This window comes from Rattus norvegicus, chromosome 6, assembly GCF_021556685.1.
Source record: "Rattus norvegicus strain SHRSP/BbbUtx chromosome 6, alternate assembly SHRSP_T2T, whole genome shotgun sequence".
NCBI lineage: Eukaryota > Metazoa > Chordata > Mammalia > Rodentia > Muridae > Rattus > Rattus norvegicus.
This window is the reverse complement of record NC_141539.1, coordinates 71,891,167-71,904,551: the sequence shown is the minus strand read 5'-3', so window position 1 is coordinate 71,904,551 and position 13,385 is coordinate 71,891,167.

Below are 13,385 nucleotides of genomic sequence, written 5' to 3'. Positions count from 1 at the left end.
TCTGTATCATCAAATCAAAATTTAAAAACATAATGTTTAATAGAGACTATTGAGTTTGGCCACTGTTCAATAAATAATATTCTTTAACGATTTCAGTACTGCTTTTAACCCCTCAAAAAATAGAAAATGTTTTCTATAATTTCTGTACTTTATTCTTAACAGTGAAAAAGTAAAAGAAAAATGGTTTCAGCAATATTTTAGTTTGTAGAGTGACATTGTTAATAAAATATTTATATATCTACATGTTCATGTAAAGATTTAGAATGTTATCTTTAATATTTCTTAAAAATGAAGTATACAGACTTTTTTTGTGTTCTTAGATTCTCAATTCAGATCACACACATATATGATAGATGACCCTCCTACGAATCTTTTGGTGGTCATATCTCTGTATCCGAATATTTTTGTATATCCTAATATATGAACAGGTCTCCAGAAAGAAAAGTCAGTCACTGCATGACTCTCTTTTTATTGGATATTTTTTATTTATTTATGTTTCAAATGTTATCCTCTTTCCTGGTTAACCATAAATAAACCCCCATCCTATCTCCACTTCCTCTTCTTCTATATGGTGTTCCCACAGACACCTACCCACCCATTCCTGCCTCCTCACCCTGACATTCTCCTACTCTGGCAGATCTAGCCTTGGCAGGACCAAGGGCTTTTCCTCCCATTGGTGCCCAACAAAGCCATCTTCTGCTACATAGGCAGCTGGAGCCATGGGTCTGATCATGTGTACTCTTTGGGTGGTGGTTTAGTTCTTGGGTGCTCTGGTCAACTGGTATTGGTGTACTTATGGGACTGCAAAATCCTTCAGCTCTTTCAGTGCTTTCTCTAACTCCTCTAATGGGTAACCCATTCTCAGTTTAATGGTTGACTAACAGCATCTGCCTCTGTATTTGTTATACTCTGGCAAAGCCTCTCAGGAGACAGCTATATCAGGCTCCTGTCAGCATGCACTTCATAGCATCAGCAATATTGTCTGGTATTAGTGGCTATATATACATGGGGTGGATCCCCAGATGGGGCACGCTCAGGATGGGCTTTCCTTCAGTCTCTTGTCCAAACTTTGTCTCCATATTTTCTCTTATGAATATTGTTGTGCCACTTTCTTTTATTTTCATTCAATTTTTATTAAATTGGGTATTTCTTATTTACATTTCAAATGTTATTCCCTTTCCTGGTTTCCTGTCCATCCGCCCCCTAAACCCTCCCCCTCCCCTTCTATATGGGTGTTCCCCTCTACATCCACCGTCCATTAACACCATCCCTCAAAAATCCCCTACACTGGGAGTCCAAACTTGGCAGGACCAAGGGCTTCTCCTTCCACTGGTGCCCCAACAAGGCTATTTACTGCTACATATGAAGTTGGAGCCCAGTGTCCATCCATGTATAGTCTTTGGATAGTGGTTTAGTCCCTGGAAGTTCTGGTTGGTAGGCATTGTATTTTTTATGGGGTTGCAAGCTCCTTCAACTCTTTCAATACTTCCTCTAATTCCCCCCAAGGGGGTCCTATTCTCAGTTCAGTGGTTTGCTGCTAGCATTGACCTCTATATTGGACATGCTCAAGATGTGTCTCTCAGGAGAGATCTATATCCGGTTCCTTTCAGCATACATTTTTTTTAAGCTTCATCAATTTTATATAGTTTTGGTGGCTGTATATACATGCGCCATATGTGGGGCTCTGAATGGCCATTCCTTGGGTCGCTGCTCTAAAATTTGCTTCCATATCCCCTCCTATGGATTTTTTCCTCCTTTTAAGAAGGAGTGGGAGTATCCACATTTTGGTCATTTTTATTTCTGATATTTTTTCATCTTTATTAACTTGGGTACGTCTTATTTACATTTCAATTGTTATTCCTTTCCTGGTTTCCATGCCAACACCCCACAACCCCTTCCCCTCCCCTTCTCTATGGGTGTTCCCTTATCTTTCTTCTTGAGCTTCCTGGAGTCTGTGGATTGCATCTTGGGTAATTCGAGATTTTTGGCTAATATCCACTTATCAATGAGTGCATACAAAGTGTTTATTTCTGCGATTGGGTTTCCACACTCAAGATGGTTGGTATTTTCTAGTTCATTCCATTTGCCTATGAATTTCATGAAGTCATTGTTTTTGATAGCTGAGTAGTATTCCATTTTGTAGATTTACCACATTTTCTGTATCCATTCCTCTGTTGAAGGGCATCGGGGTTCTTTCTAGCTTTTGGCTATAATAAATTAAGTTGTTATGAACATAGTGGAGCATGTGTCTTTGTTTCATGTTGGATCATCATTTGGGTATATGTCCAGGAGAGGTATAGCTGGGTCCACAGGTAGCTCAATGTCTAATTTTCTGAGAAACCTCCGGACTGATTTCTAGAAATGTTGAACTAGTTTGTAATACCACCCACAACAGAGGAGTGTTCCTCTTTTTCTACACACTCTCCAGCATCTGCTGTTGTCTGAGTATTTGTTCTTCGCCATTCTAATTGTATGTGTGGAATATTAGGGTTGTTTTGATTTGCATTTCCCTGATAACTAAGGATGTTGAAAATTTCTTTAGGTGCTTCTCAACCATTCAATATTCCTCAGCTGTGAATACTTTGTTTAGCACGGTACCACATTTTTAATAGGGTTATTTGGTTCTCTGGAGTCTAACTTCATGAGTTCTTTGTATATTTTGGATATTAGCCCTCTATCAGATGTAGGATTGATAAAAATCATTTCACAATCTGTTGGTTGCTGTTTTGTCCTAACCACAGTGTCCTTTGCTTTACAGAAGCTTTGTAGCTTTATGAGATCCCATTTTTCGATTCTTGATCTTAAAGCATGAGCTATTGGTGTTCTGTTCAGGAAATTTTCTCCAGTGTTCATGTGTTCGAGAATCTTCCCCACTTTTTCTTCTATTAGTTTGAGTGTGTATGGTTTGATGTGGGGGTCCTTGATCCACTTGGACTTAAGCTTTGTACAGGGTGATAAGAATGGATCTGTCTGCATTCTTCTACAGGCTGGTACACAGAGTATGTCCAAATTAACAAAATCAGAAATGAAAAGAGACATAATAAGAGAATCAGAAGAAATTCAAAAAAATAATCAGATCCTACTACAAAAGCCTATATTCAACGAAACTTAAAAATCTGCAAGAAATGGATAATTTTCTAGAGAAATACCAAGTATCCAAGTTAAATCAGGAGCAGATAAACCATATAAACAACTCCATAACTCCTAAAGAAATAGAAGCAGTCATTAAAATTCTCCCATCCAAAAGAGCCCAGGACCAGATGGGTTTAGTGCAAAATTCTATCAGACTTTCATAGATGACCTCATACCAATACTGTCCAAACTGTTCCACAAGAGTGAAACAGATGGAGCACTACCGAATTCCTTCAGTGAAGCCACAATTACTCTTATACTGAAACCACACAAAGACCCAACAGAGATGAAGAACTTCAGACCAATTTCCATTATGAATTTTGATGCAAAATACTCAATAAACGTCTTGCAAACAGAATCCAAGAACACATCAAAACAATCATCAATCATGATCAAGTAGGCTTCATCTGAGGTGCGCAGGGATGGTTCATTATACAGAAAAAAAGCACCAATCCATTGTATATATACACCACAAAATCCATTATATATACAAACTCAAAGATAAAAAACACAAGATCATTTCATTAGATGCTGAGAAAGCATTTGACAAAATTCCATACCCATTCATGATAAAATTCCTGGAAAGAACAGGAATTCAAAGCCCATACCTAAACATAGTAAAAGCAATATACAGCAAACTAATAGATAACATTAAACTAAATGGAGAGAAACTTGAATAATCCCACTAAAATCAGGGACTAGACAAGGCTGCCACTCTCTCCCTAGTTATTCAGTATAGTTCTCAAATCCTAGCCAGAGAAATCAGATAACAAAAGGAGGTCAAAGGGATACAAAGGGAAGGGAAGAAGTCAACATACCACTATTTGCAGATGATATGATAGTATACTTAAGTGACCCCAAAAGTTTCACCAGAGAACTACTAAGCCTGATAAACCAATTTCAGCAAAGTGGCTGGTTAGAAAATTAACTCAAACAAATCAGTAGCTTTCCTCTTCATAAAAAATAGAGGCTGAGAAAGAAATCAGGGAATTGACACCCTTCATAATAGTTCCAAATAATTTAAAATACCTCGGTGTGACTTTAACCAAGCAAGTGAAAGATCTGCATGATAAGAACTTCAAGTCTTTGAAGAAAGAAATTGAAGAAGATCTCAGAAGATGGTAAGATCTCCCATGTTCATGAATTGGCAGGATAATATAGTAAAAAGGTTATTTGTGCCACTTTCTCAAAAGGACTGAAACATCTGAACTTTGTGCTTCTTCTTGAGCTTCATTTGGTCTGTTGATTGTATCTCTGGTATTCCCGGCTTTTGGGCTAATATCCACTTATCAGTGAGTGCATGTGTGTGTGTGTGTGTGTGTGTGTGTGTGCATAAGAGAGAGAGAGAGAGAGAGAGAGAGAGAGAGAGAGAGAGAGAGAGAGAGAGAGAGAGAGAGAGATTGGGTTGCTTCACTCAGGATGATATTTTTTAGTTCCATCGATTTGCTTATGAATTTCATGAAGTCATTGTTTTTAATAGCTGAGTAGTACTCAGATAGTACTATGTCCAGTTTTCTGAGGAACCACAAGACTGATTTCCATAGCGGTTGTAACAGCTTGCATTCCCACCAACAATGGAGTAGTGTTCCTCTTTCTCCACATCCTCACCAGTATCTCTAGTCACCTGTAAATTTTATCTTAGCCATTCTGTTTAGTGTGAGGTGGAATCTCAGGGTTGTTTTGATTTACATTTCCCTGATGATGTTGAACATTTCTGTAGGTTCTTCTCAGCTATTCAATATTCATTAGTTGAAAATTCTTTGGTTAGCTCTGTACCCCATTTTTTAAAAGGATTATTTGATTCTCTGGAGTCTAACTTCTTGAGTCTCTGTATTTATTGGATATTATCCCTCTATCGGAAGGATGATTTGTAAAAACTTTTCTCAGTCTGTGGTTTCCCCTTTGTTCTAATGACAGTGTCCTTTGCTTGACAGAAGTTTTGCAATTTTATGAAGTCCCATTTGACAATTCTTGATCTTAGAGCCTAAGCCATTGGTGTTCTGTTCAGGAAAATTGTTCCAGTGCTCATGTGTTCGATTATCTTCCCCATTTCTTCTTCTATTCACTTTGACTGTATCTGATTTTATGTAGAAGTCCTTGATCTACTTGGACTCGAGTTTTGTACAGGGTGATAAGAATGGATAGATTTGCATTTTTCTACATAATGACCACTTATTGAACCAGCATCATTATATGAAAAGGCTATATTTTCCCACTGGTCAGTTGTAGCTCCTTTGTCAAAGATCAAGTGACTATAGGTGTGTGACTTTACTTCTGGGTTTTCAATTCTATTGCCTCGATTAACTGCCTGTCTCTGTACCAATACCAAACAATTTTTATCTCTGTTACTCTGTAATACAGCTTGAGGTGATTCTCCCACAAGCTCTGTTATTGTCGAGGATAGTTTTGCTATCCTGGGATTTTTGTTATTCCAAATGAATTTGCAAATTGCTCTTTCTAGATCTGAAGAATTATTTAAGAATTTTGATGGGGTTGCATTGAATCTGTAGATTATTTTTGCCAAGATAGTCATTTTTCCTGTATTAATCGTGACAATTCAGGAGCATGGGAGATCTTTCCATCTTCTGAGATCTTCAATTTCTTTCTTCATAGACTTAAGTTCTTGTCATACAGGTCTTTCACTTACTGGATTTGAGTCATATGGAGATATTGTATATTATTTGTGATTATTGTGAAGGGTGTTATTTCTGTAATTTCTTTCTCAGCCTGTTTATCCTTTGAGTGGAGGAAGGCTACTGGTTTCTTTGATTTAATTTTATATCCAGTCACTTTGCTGAAGATGCTTATCAGGTTTAGGAGTTCTCTGGTTGAATTTATGGGGTCACTTAAGTATACTTGGAGGATATACAGGAAGAATTGAAAGAGCTGAATGGGCTTACAACCCCATAAAAACAACAATGCCAACTAAAAAAGAGCTTCCAGGGACTAAAGCACTACACAAATACTATACATGGACTGACCCATTGCTCCAACTGCATATGTAGTAGAGGGTGGCCTTGTTGGGCACAAGTGAAAGGAGAAGCCCTTGGTGGTACCAAGGTTGGACATCCAGTGTTAGGGAATGTCGAGGTGGGGGCAGGAAGGGGGTGTGGTTGGGGAGGGGAACACCCTTACAGAAAAAGGAGAGGGAAGAGTAGAGGGGGCTTATGGACAGGAAACTAGGAAATGAAATAACGTTTGAAATAGAAATAGAGAAATATACAATAAAAATAAATAAATGAAAAATAAAAAATAGAAAAGACAACTTCATAGCAGCATATGAGTTTTATGTGTTTGTTGCCTATGTAAAATTTTTGCACATTTATACAATGGAGTACTACTCAGTTGTTCAAAACAATGACTTCCAGAAATTCTTCTGCAAATGGATGGAACTAGAAAATATCCTGAGTGAGGTAACACAGTCACAAAAGAACACATATTGAATACACTCACTCATAAGTGGATATTAGCCCAAAAGCTCAGAATACCCAAGATACAATTCATAGAACACATAAAGCTCAAGAAGAAGGAAGACCGAAGTGTGGATGCTTTAGTCCTTCTTAAAAGGGGGAAGAAAATGCTCAAAAGAGGAAATATAGAGGCAAAGTGTGGAGTAGAGACTGAAGGAAATGCCGTCCAGAGACTGCCACATATGGGAACCCATCCCATTTACAGCCAGCAAACACAGACTAATATTGTAGATGCTGACAAGAGCCTGATATAGCTGTCTGAATTAGCTCTACCAGACCTGAATAAATACAGATCCAGATGCTTGCAGTCAACCATTGAAGTGAGAACAGGGTCCCCAATGGAGGATTGAGAAAACGGCTGAAGGAGCTGTAGGGCTTTGCAACCCCATAAGAAGAACAAAAATATCAACCAACTAGACCTTCCAGAGTTCCCAGGTACTAAACCAACATCCCAAGAGTGCACAGGAATAGACCTATGGCTCTAGCCACATGTGGAGCATAGGAGGGCCTTGTTGACCATCAATGGGAGGAGAGGCCCTTGATCCTATCAAAGATCGATGCCCCAATGTGGGGGAACGTAGGAGTAAGTGAGTGGGTTGGGGGAGCACCTTCATAGAAGCAGAGGGAGATAGCAGGTTTCTGGAGGGGAAACTGAGAAAGGGAATAACAATTGAAAAGTAAATAAAATATTCAATTAAAAATGTCAAAAATGTATGATGGAAGAAATAAAAAAAGATTAATTGTTTTAAATCTTCTTTCTAGCCATATTTTCCTCCAAAACATTTAAAAACATAATTTTACATTATTTTATTATTTTATGTGTATGGATGTTTTATCTGCATGGTTGTGTACACTCTTTTTGTACCTACTGCCTGCAGAGGTCAGAAGAGGCATATTTCCTGTGGAACTGAAGTTTAGACAATTATGAGCTTCCTTGTAGGTATAGATCCATCAATCAAACTGTTAATACTTTTAAGCTATTGGTAATATTGTGGTTTTGAAAGCAGGATCTCACTTTGTAGCCCTAACAGTCCATGAACTTGCTGTGTAGACCATGATATACTTGAGAATTTAGAGATCTCTTCCTATTTCTGCTTCTCAAGTGCTATGATTAAACACATACACCATCAGTCCTGGACTACTTTCTCAAAATTTATGAATACTGATTTATGTAACTTCTTCTATTACTAAATAATATTACTTTACATACATATAAAATAATCAAAGAACAGCCAGTATAAAAAAATTTAAGAATCGCCAGTATAAAAAAATAAATTGCATGAGAAATTTCTTTCTGTCACTGGTTTAATTAAATTAATGTGACTTGATTATACTTCTTTATAACAATTTACCTAAAAAACAATATAAACAATATGTCATTTCAAATGTTATGAATCTCAACTTGTAAGACTCTTTATTTATAAAAAGTAATCTAGGACTATTAATTATAAATTATCTGTGCAACTTTTCCATGATTTCTACTTTTGAATTTAATTCTTGAATAAGTTAAGCTAAACTCTCAAGGTTTACAATAGATAGATGATAGATAGATGGCTAGCTGAGTTATTGGTTGATAACTTTATTTTTTGGAAGACACTGTATATTTTGCTTTTCTGAAAATTCATGTTTGCTAGAGAACTTATTCTGTTCTGGAGGATATACTAAGTTGAATGATGTTTGACAGCTGAGGAAAATTATAGAGTTAAATTGAATTAAATTTAAAGCTATGTCAGAGTATTAAAATTTGGGAAGAAAATTAGAGGGGATATAGAGGGAGTAAATATGGCCATAGATCTACCTGAAGGCCCAACTATACCACTATTGGGCATATACCCAAATGATTCCCCACCATGACACAGGGACATGTGATTCACTATGTTCATAGCAGCCTTATTTATGATAGCTAGAAGCTGAAATAAACCCAGATGTCCTACAATGAAAGAATGGATATACAATGTGGTTCATTTCCTCAGTTATTAAGAATGAGGACTTTATGAGTTTTTCAGGTAAGTTGATAGAACTAGAAAATATCATCCTGACTGAGGTAATTCATACCTAAAAGAACATGCATGGTTTGTACTCACTAATAAGTGGATATTGGACAAAAAATACAGAATACCTAGGATACAATCCACAGAACTTAGCACAGTTAACAAGCAGAAGGGCCCAAGTGAGCATGATTCAATCCCACTTGGGAGGGAAAAGAAGCATTCATGGAGAGGCCTCAGGAAGAGAGGGATCGGGATGGGAGAGAGGAGGGAGGGATAAAGGGAACATGATCATGTATTGGGGGTGGGGCAGAAGTCAAGCCCTGAGGACCATCAGAATAAATGGAAATAAGAAACATATATATGCAGATATGCAGAAATCCGTTCATTTGCACTTTCAGGAATCCCATAAAACACAAAACTGGGAGTCATAATAGAACCTGTAGGGGAAAAGTGTGTGTGTGTGTGTGTGTGTGTGTGTGTGTGTGTGTGTGTGTGTGCATATATGTATTTGTGTGAGACAGGTGGACTATGCCACTAGACAGAAGAACTAGTAAGGTTGAAGTAGATTTTAAAAAAAAATTACAGGAATTTTCATAATTGAGAATGGCAGGAGTTGGAACCAGCTACTAGCCAGAGTCTTCCTGTCCTGGAACATGTAACTGTGATTCCACAATGAGAGGACAACAAGTTACATAGCATAAAAATGAAGAATTCTACATGCTAATGAGTTATCTATATTGTCCCTGAGTGTTTAGCCAATGAGCTTCTCTTCCTGGCATCCTTTTTTGCAAAAGGTACTTAACCTCTGATTTACCTTGAATAAAACATTTGCAGGCATATTCACCATAGTTAAAATAGTTTGGAAAAGCAAGGACTATCTTCTTCATCAAGGATCATTGTGGGTGTGGGGGAAGCTTTCATAGGAAAGAGCTATGTCTAAATGCCCAAATCTCCAGAAGGCCTTCTCTCTTTCAGCACCTCAGCATTTTCAGCACTTACTGGGAAACAAATAGGATTCCACCCAGTCCCTGACTCAGCCATCCCCTCCCTGCCTGTCAAGGAGGGAAATAGCAGAGCCCACTGTTCTCAACTCCCCCAGGTGTCCAGCAGCATCTGGGTATACAGGAAACTGAGAAACACAGAATGTGCTCCCAACCCCCACAGTATGGGACCCCTCCTATCTTGGACTGCATTCTACCTTCCCTGAGCAATATGTCTGAAGAGCTCCATCATCCCAGAGATGAGACACACACGCAGCCCAACATTTATATGTGTGTGTGTGTGTATGTGTGTGTGTTTGATATATATATTTTACTATATATACTATATACATATTAATATATTAAAATAAAAATAAAAGGTAAGGACAAACAAGAAAAATTTGTCATGACATTATGATACACAAAGCCTCCAAAGCTGCCATTGAGTTTATTTTATGTCAGCCATTTACTGTTGGGCATGATTCCTACCATTAAGAGTAGATTGTTTCCCCAGTGAGACTCCCTAGGAAAAAACAAAGTCTCATTTGCAAGTGGTTTTCAATTAGAGATAACTTGTACTTTTTTTCAATATAATTGTGAACATCTGCTGAAGGCAGAATGAACTGTACACTCAGATGAGGTATAAACTGTAGATGTGCTAGCTTCTGTTTGTGTAGAAAAAGGTTTTGGGAAATTCATTCCTTGATTGGCCTGATAAACCTAACTTCTGTTAGCATATGCACAGATGAGTTAGCATCTTCTGTTATGATGAAATTTTTCTTGATTCAATAAAGTTTCAGTAAAATTGGTTTTAGGAAACACCTATAGCATGCATAAAAGCACATGTGTTAGAGTTTGAGATTAAAAAAAAAATCTCCAAGTTAGAAGGAAGGTTAAGAAAGAAATGGTCACAATACTAAGAAAGCTCGTCACAATGGTGACCTGGCAGTAATTAAGGAATATATCACATAATAGGGGCAGCTTAAAGGTTCTGGACTAAGAAAATCTAATGCAACAAAGGAAAGGAGGAAAATAGGGTTCTGACATAATGCCCAGGCTGTTTAATTCACCTTAGACTTTCCAAAGTAGGAAGCAGAAAATGTTAGGAAAAGATGAAGGGAAAAGCTGTAGGTACGTGAAGGAGCTCTCTGGTGTGGTCCCTGAAGGACATAATAAAATATAAGTACATTCCTGCCAGGAATAAAGAAACTGGGAAGATATGTAATCAACTTCTTTAGCAGCTCCTAATACATGGCATTTGGTGTAAGGTTTATTGTTTTAGCTTGATCAAGGAAATAGAATCCCAAAAATTCTATAGCCCTGAGCTCATAATGAGAAACATGGGGGTAATATCAGGATTGTTTCACTTTTCATGTGCCTTTTTCCCTATAATCTTTACACCATAAAAAAAGAGCACAATATATGCTATGTATCCATCCTGAGCTTTGCTGTGTACCAAACATATCCCCCAGTTTGAAACTGTAGCCAATTTTTTTTTGTGAGCAATTATAGTTTTTAATCTGGCTTCAGCTGTATACTTCCTATGAGATTCCAAAATGTCTTTAAAGAATTTTTAAGTAGTCTGTTTCAACTCAACTCCAAACACGGAGTTACATTTTATGGCGATTTTAACCTGTGGCTTCCTCCTGTAATTCCAACAGTCAGTAAATTCTTTTTACATTTGTATGCCTCAAATAATGACTGGAATAAAAAATACACAGAAGTAAAAGAGGTACACATCAATGTACACACCTCTCATAGCCTATTTTGGTATAATCAGAAACTTATTTCATTCTTCTTATAACTCTTTATATTTCATTTACATCTAATGTTTGTCCTTGATTTGTAATTTGTTTAGAATAAAAATGTATGAAAGATCATAAAAGCAAAAATCTTAAGTTTGACTGTGACATCATTTCCAAACACAATTACATCATGGCATCTTTGATCTAGTGAGTGACTCCAGCTACTCAATCAAAATTTAAATAACATATTTGGAGGTAAAAGACTTATGCCAAGCAGGTCAGGTTCAGATGTAGCAGATGAGAAGGAGTTCCGTATTCCCCGGGCATCTTCTGTGAGTTTTCTCTCCTACTTTGTGGCTCCCATGAGTGTGCTGCTCCGATATTCCATCCAAGTATGAATAAATCACTAGCAAAATAAATGTTTCTTCTCTTCGGGTGTTTTAGGAAGGCATTAGGTGACAGCAACATGAAAATAATAAGCACAAGGTGACAAGCTCTCCTTTCTTTGTAACATTTCTTTCTTCGTTCAAAAAGGCATCATATCTGCTGATTGCCCATTTTACTCAACAAAACTTAGCATTGCTATTCTAAAATTTTCATGATATTCCAAACTCTGAGGTTTTTTACTTTAACTACCCAATGTATTAAAGATTTACCTTGAATTCTTTAAAATTTAATCAGATAAGTCTTTCTCACCCTTCTCTTTGTACACATTAAGCAAAGGGTCAGATCTAGATTAGATGTAATTTGGCCATCATGACTTCCAACCCTCATCAGGAAACACTGCTTACCATCAATCTTTATGAGTCATGAATGCCAAGTCCTAAAATTGTCACTCAGCCAGATCATATATATTCTTTTTTAGACTCTTATACTTTCTTATATATATACTCTCCAACCACCTGCCACAAACTCCATGTATTGACCTGGATGCACCTCTTGGACATTGGCAAGATCCATTTGTCTACCTGACATCAATATGAATGAGATACTCACTTATTTTGCATTCTTTCCCACAATAACTGTTTATATTAGACAGAGAAATACCAAAAAAAGGAAAAAAATCAAGGCAATATACATTATATACATATTTAATAATATATTGCATATATCAGATGTATGATATACATATTATATGGTATATACATATCGTACATTTGATATATATATCCTCATCTATAGAAATATTTGCAAAAGAAAATTATGTAAATTTCATGATTTAGAATCTAAAAGATTAATCATAAATTTCATCATAGTGTCTGATGAGTTTATAGAAGCATCTGAATAAACTGAAATAGTTTAAATGATCTAGCAATACTCCCAAAAGAATACTAGCATAAAGCCCATGGAAAAGCAGAGGAGAGTCAAGGATATGAAAACTGATCTCAGTGACAGCATAAAAACATAGAAGGAAATTCAGGCTAAAGGGACAAATTCCTAAGATTGTATTAAAACCAAAGAAAGAATATTAAGACTCAAAGTTAAAGTATATGGTCTGAATGAAATAAACAAGTAATATTTGAAATTTTAAAAAGAATTGAAGAATTTGTAAATGGCCTTTGGTGGAATAGCCATTTTTACTATGTTAATTCTGCCAATCCATGAGCATGGGAGATTTCTCCATTTACTGAGATCTTCGATTTCTTTCTTGAGAGACTTGAAGTTATTTTCATACAGATCATTTGTTTGGTTAGAGTTAATTCAAGATATTTTATATTACTTGTGACTATTGTGAAGGGAGTTGTTTCCCTAATTTCTTTCTCAGACTGTATATATATATATATATGAATGTTGGTTATATATACTGTTGGTTTGCAGTAAATTGCTTTCATTATGTTTAGATAAGAGCCTTGAATTCCTGGTCTCTCCAATATTTTTAACATGAACGTGTGTTGTATTTTGTCAAATGATTTTTTTCTGTGACTAAGGAGATGATCATATGATTTTTTGAGTTTCTTTATATAGTGGATTACAATAATGGATTTTTGTATATTGAACCAACTTTGCATCCCTGGGGTGAAGTCTATTTGATCATGGTGAACGATGGCTTTGATATGTTCTTGGATT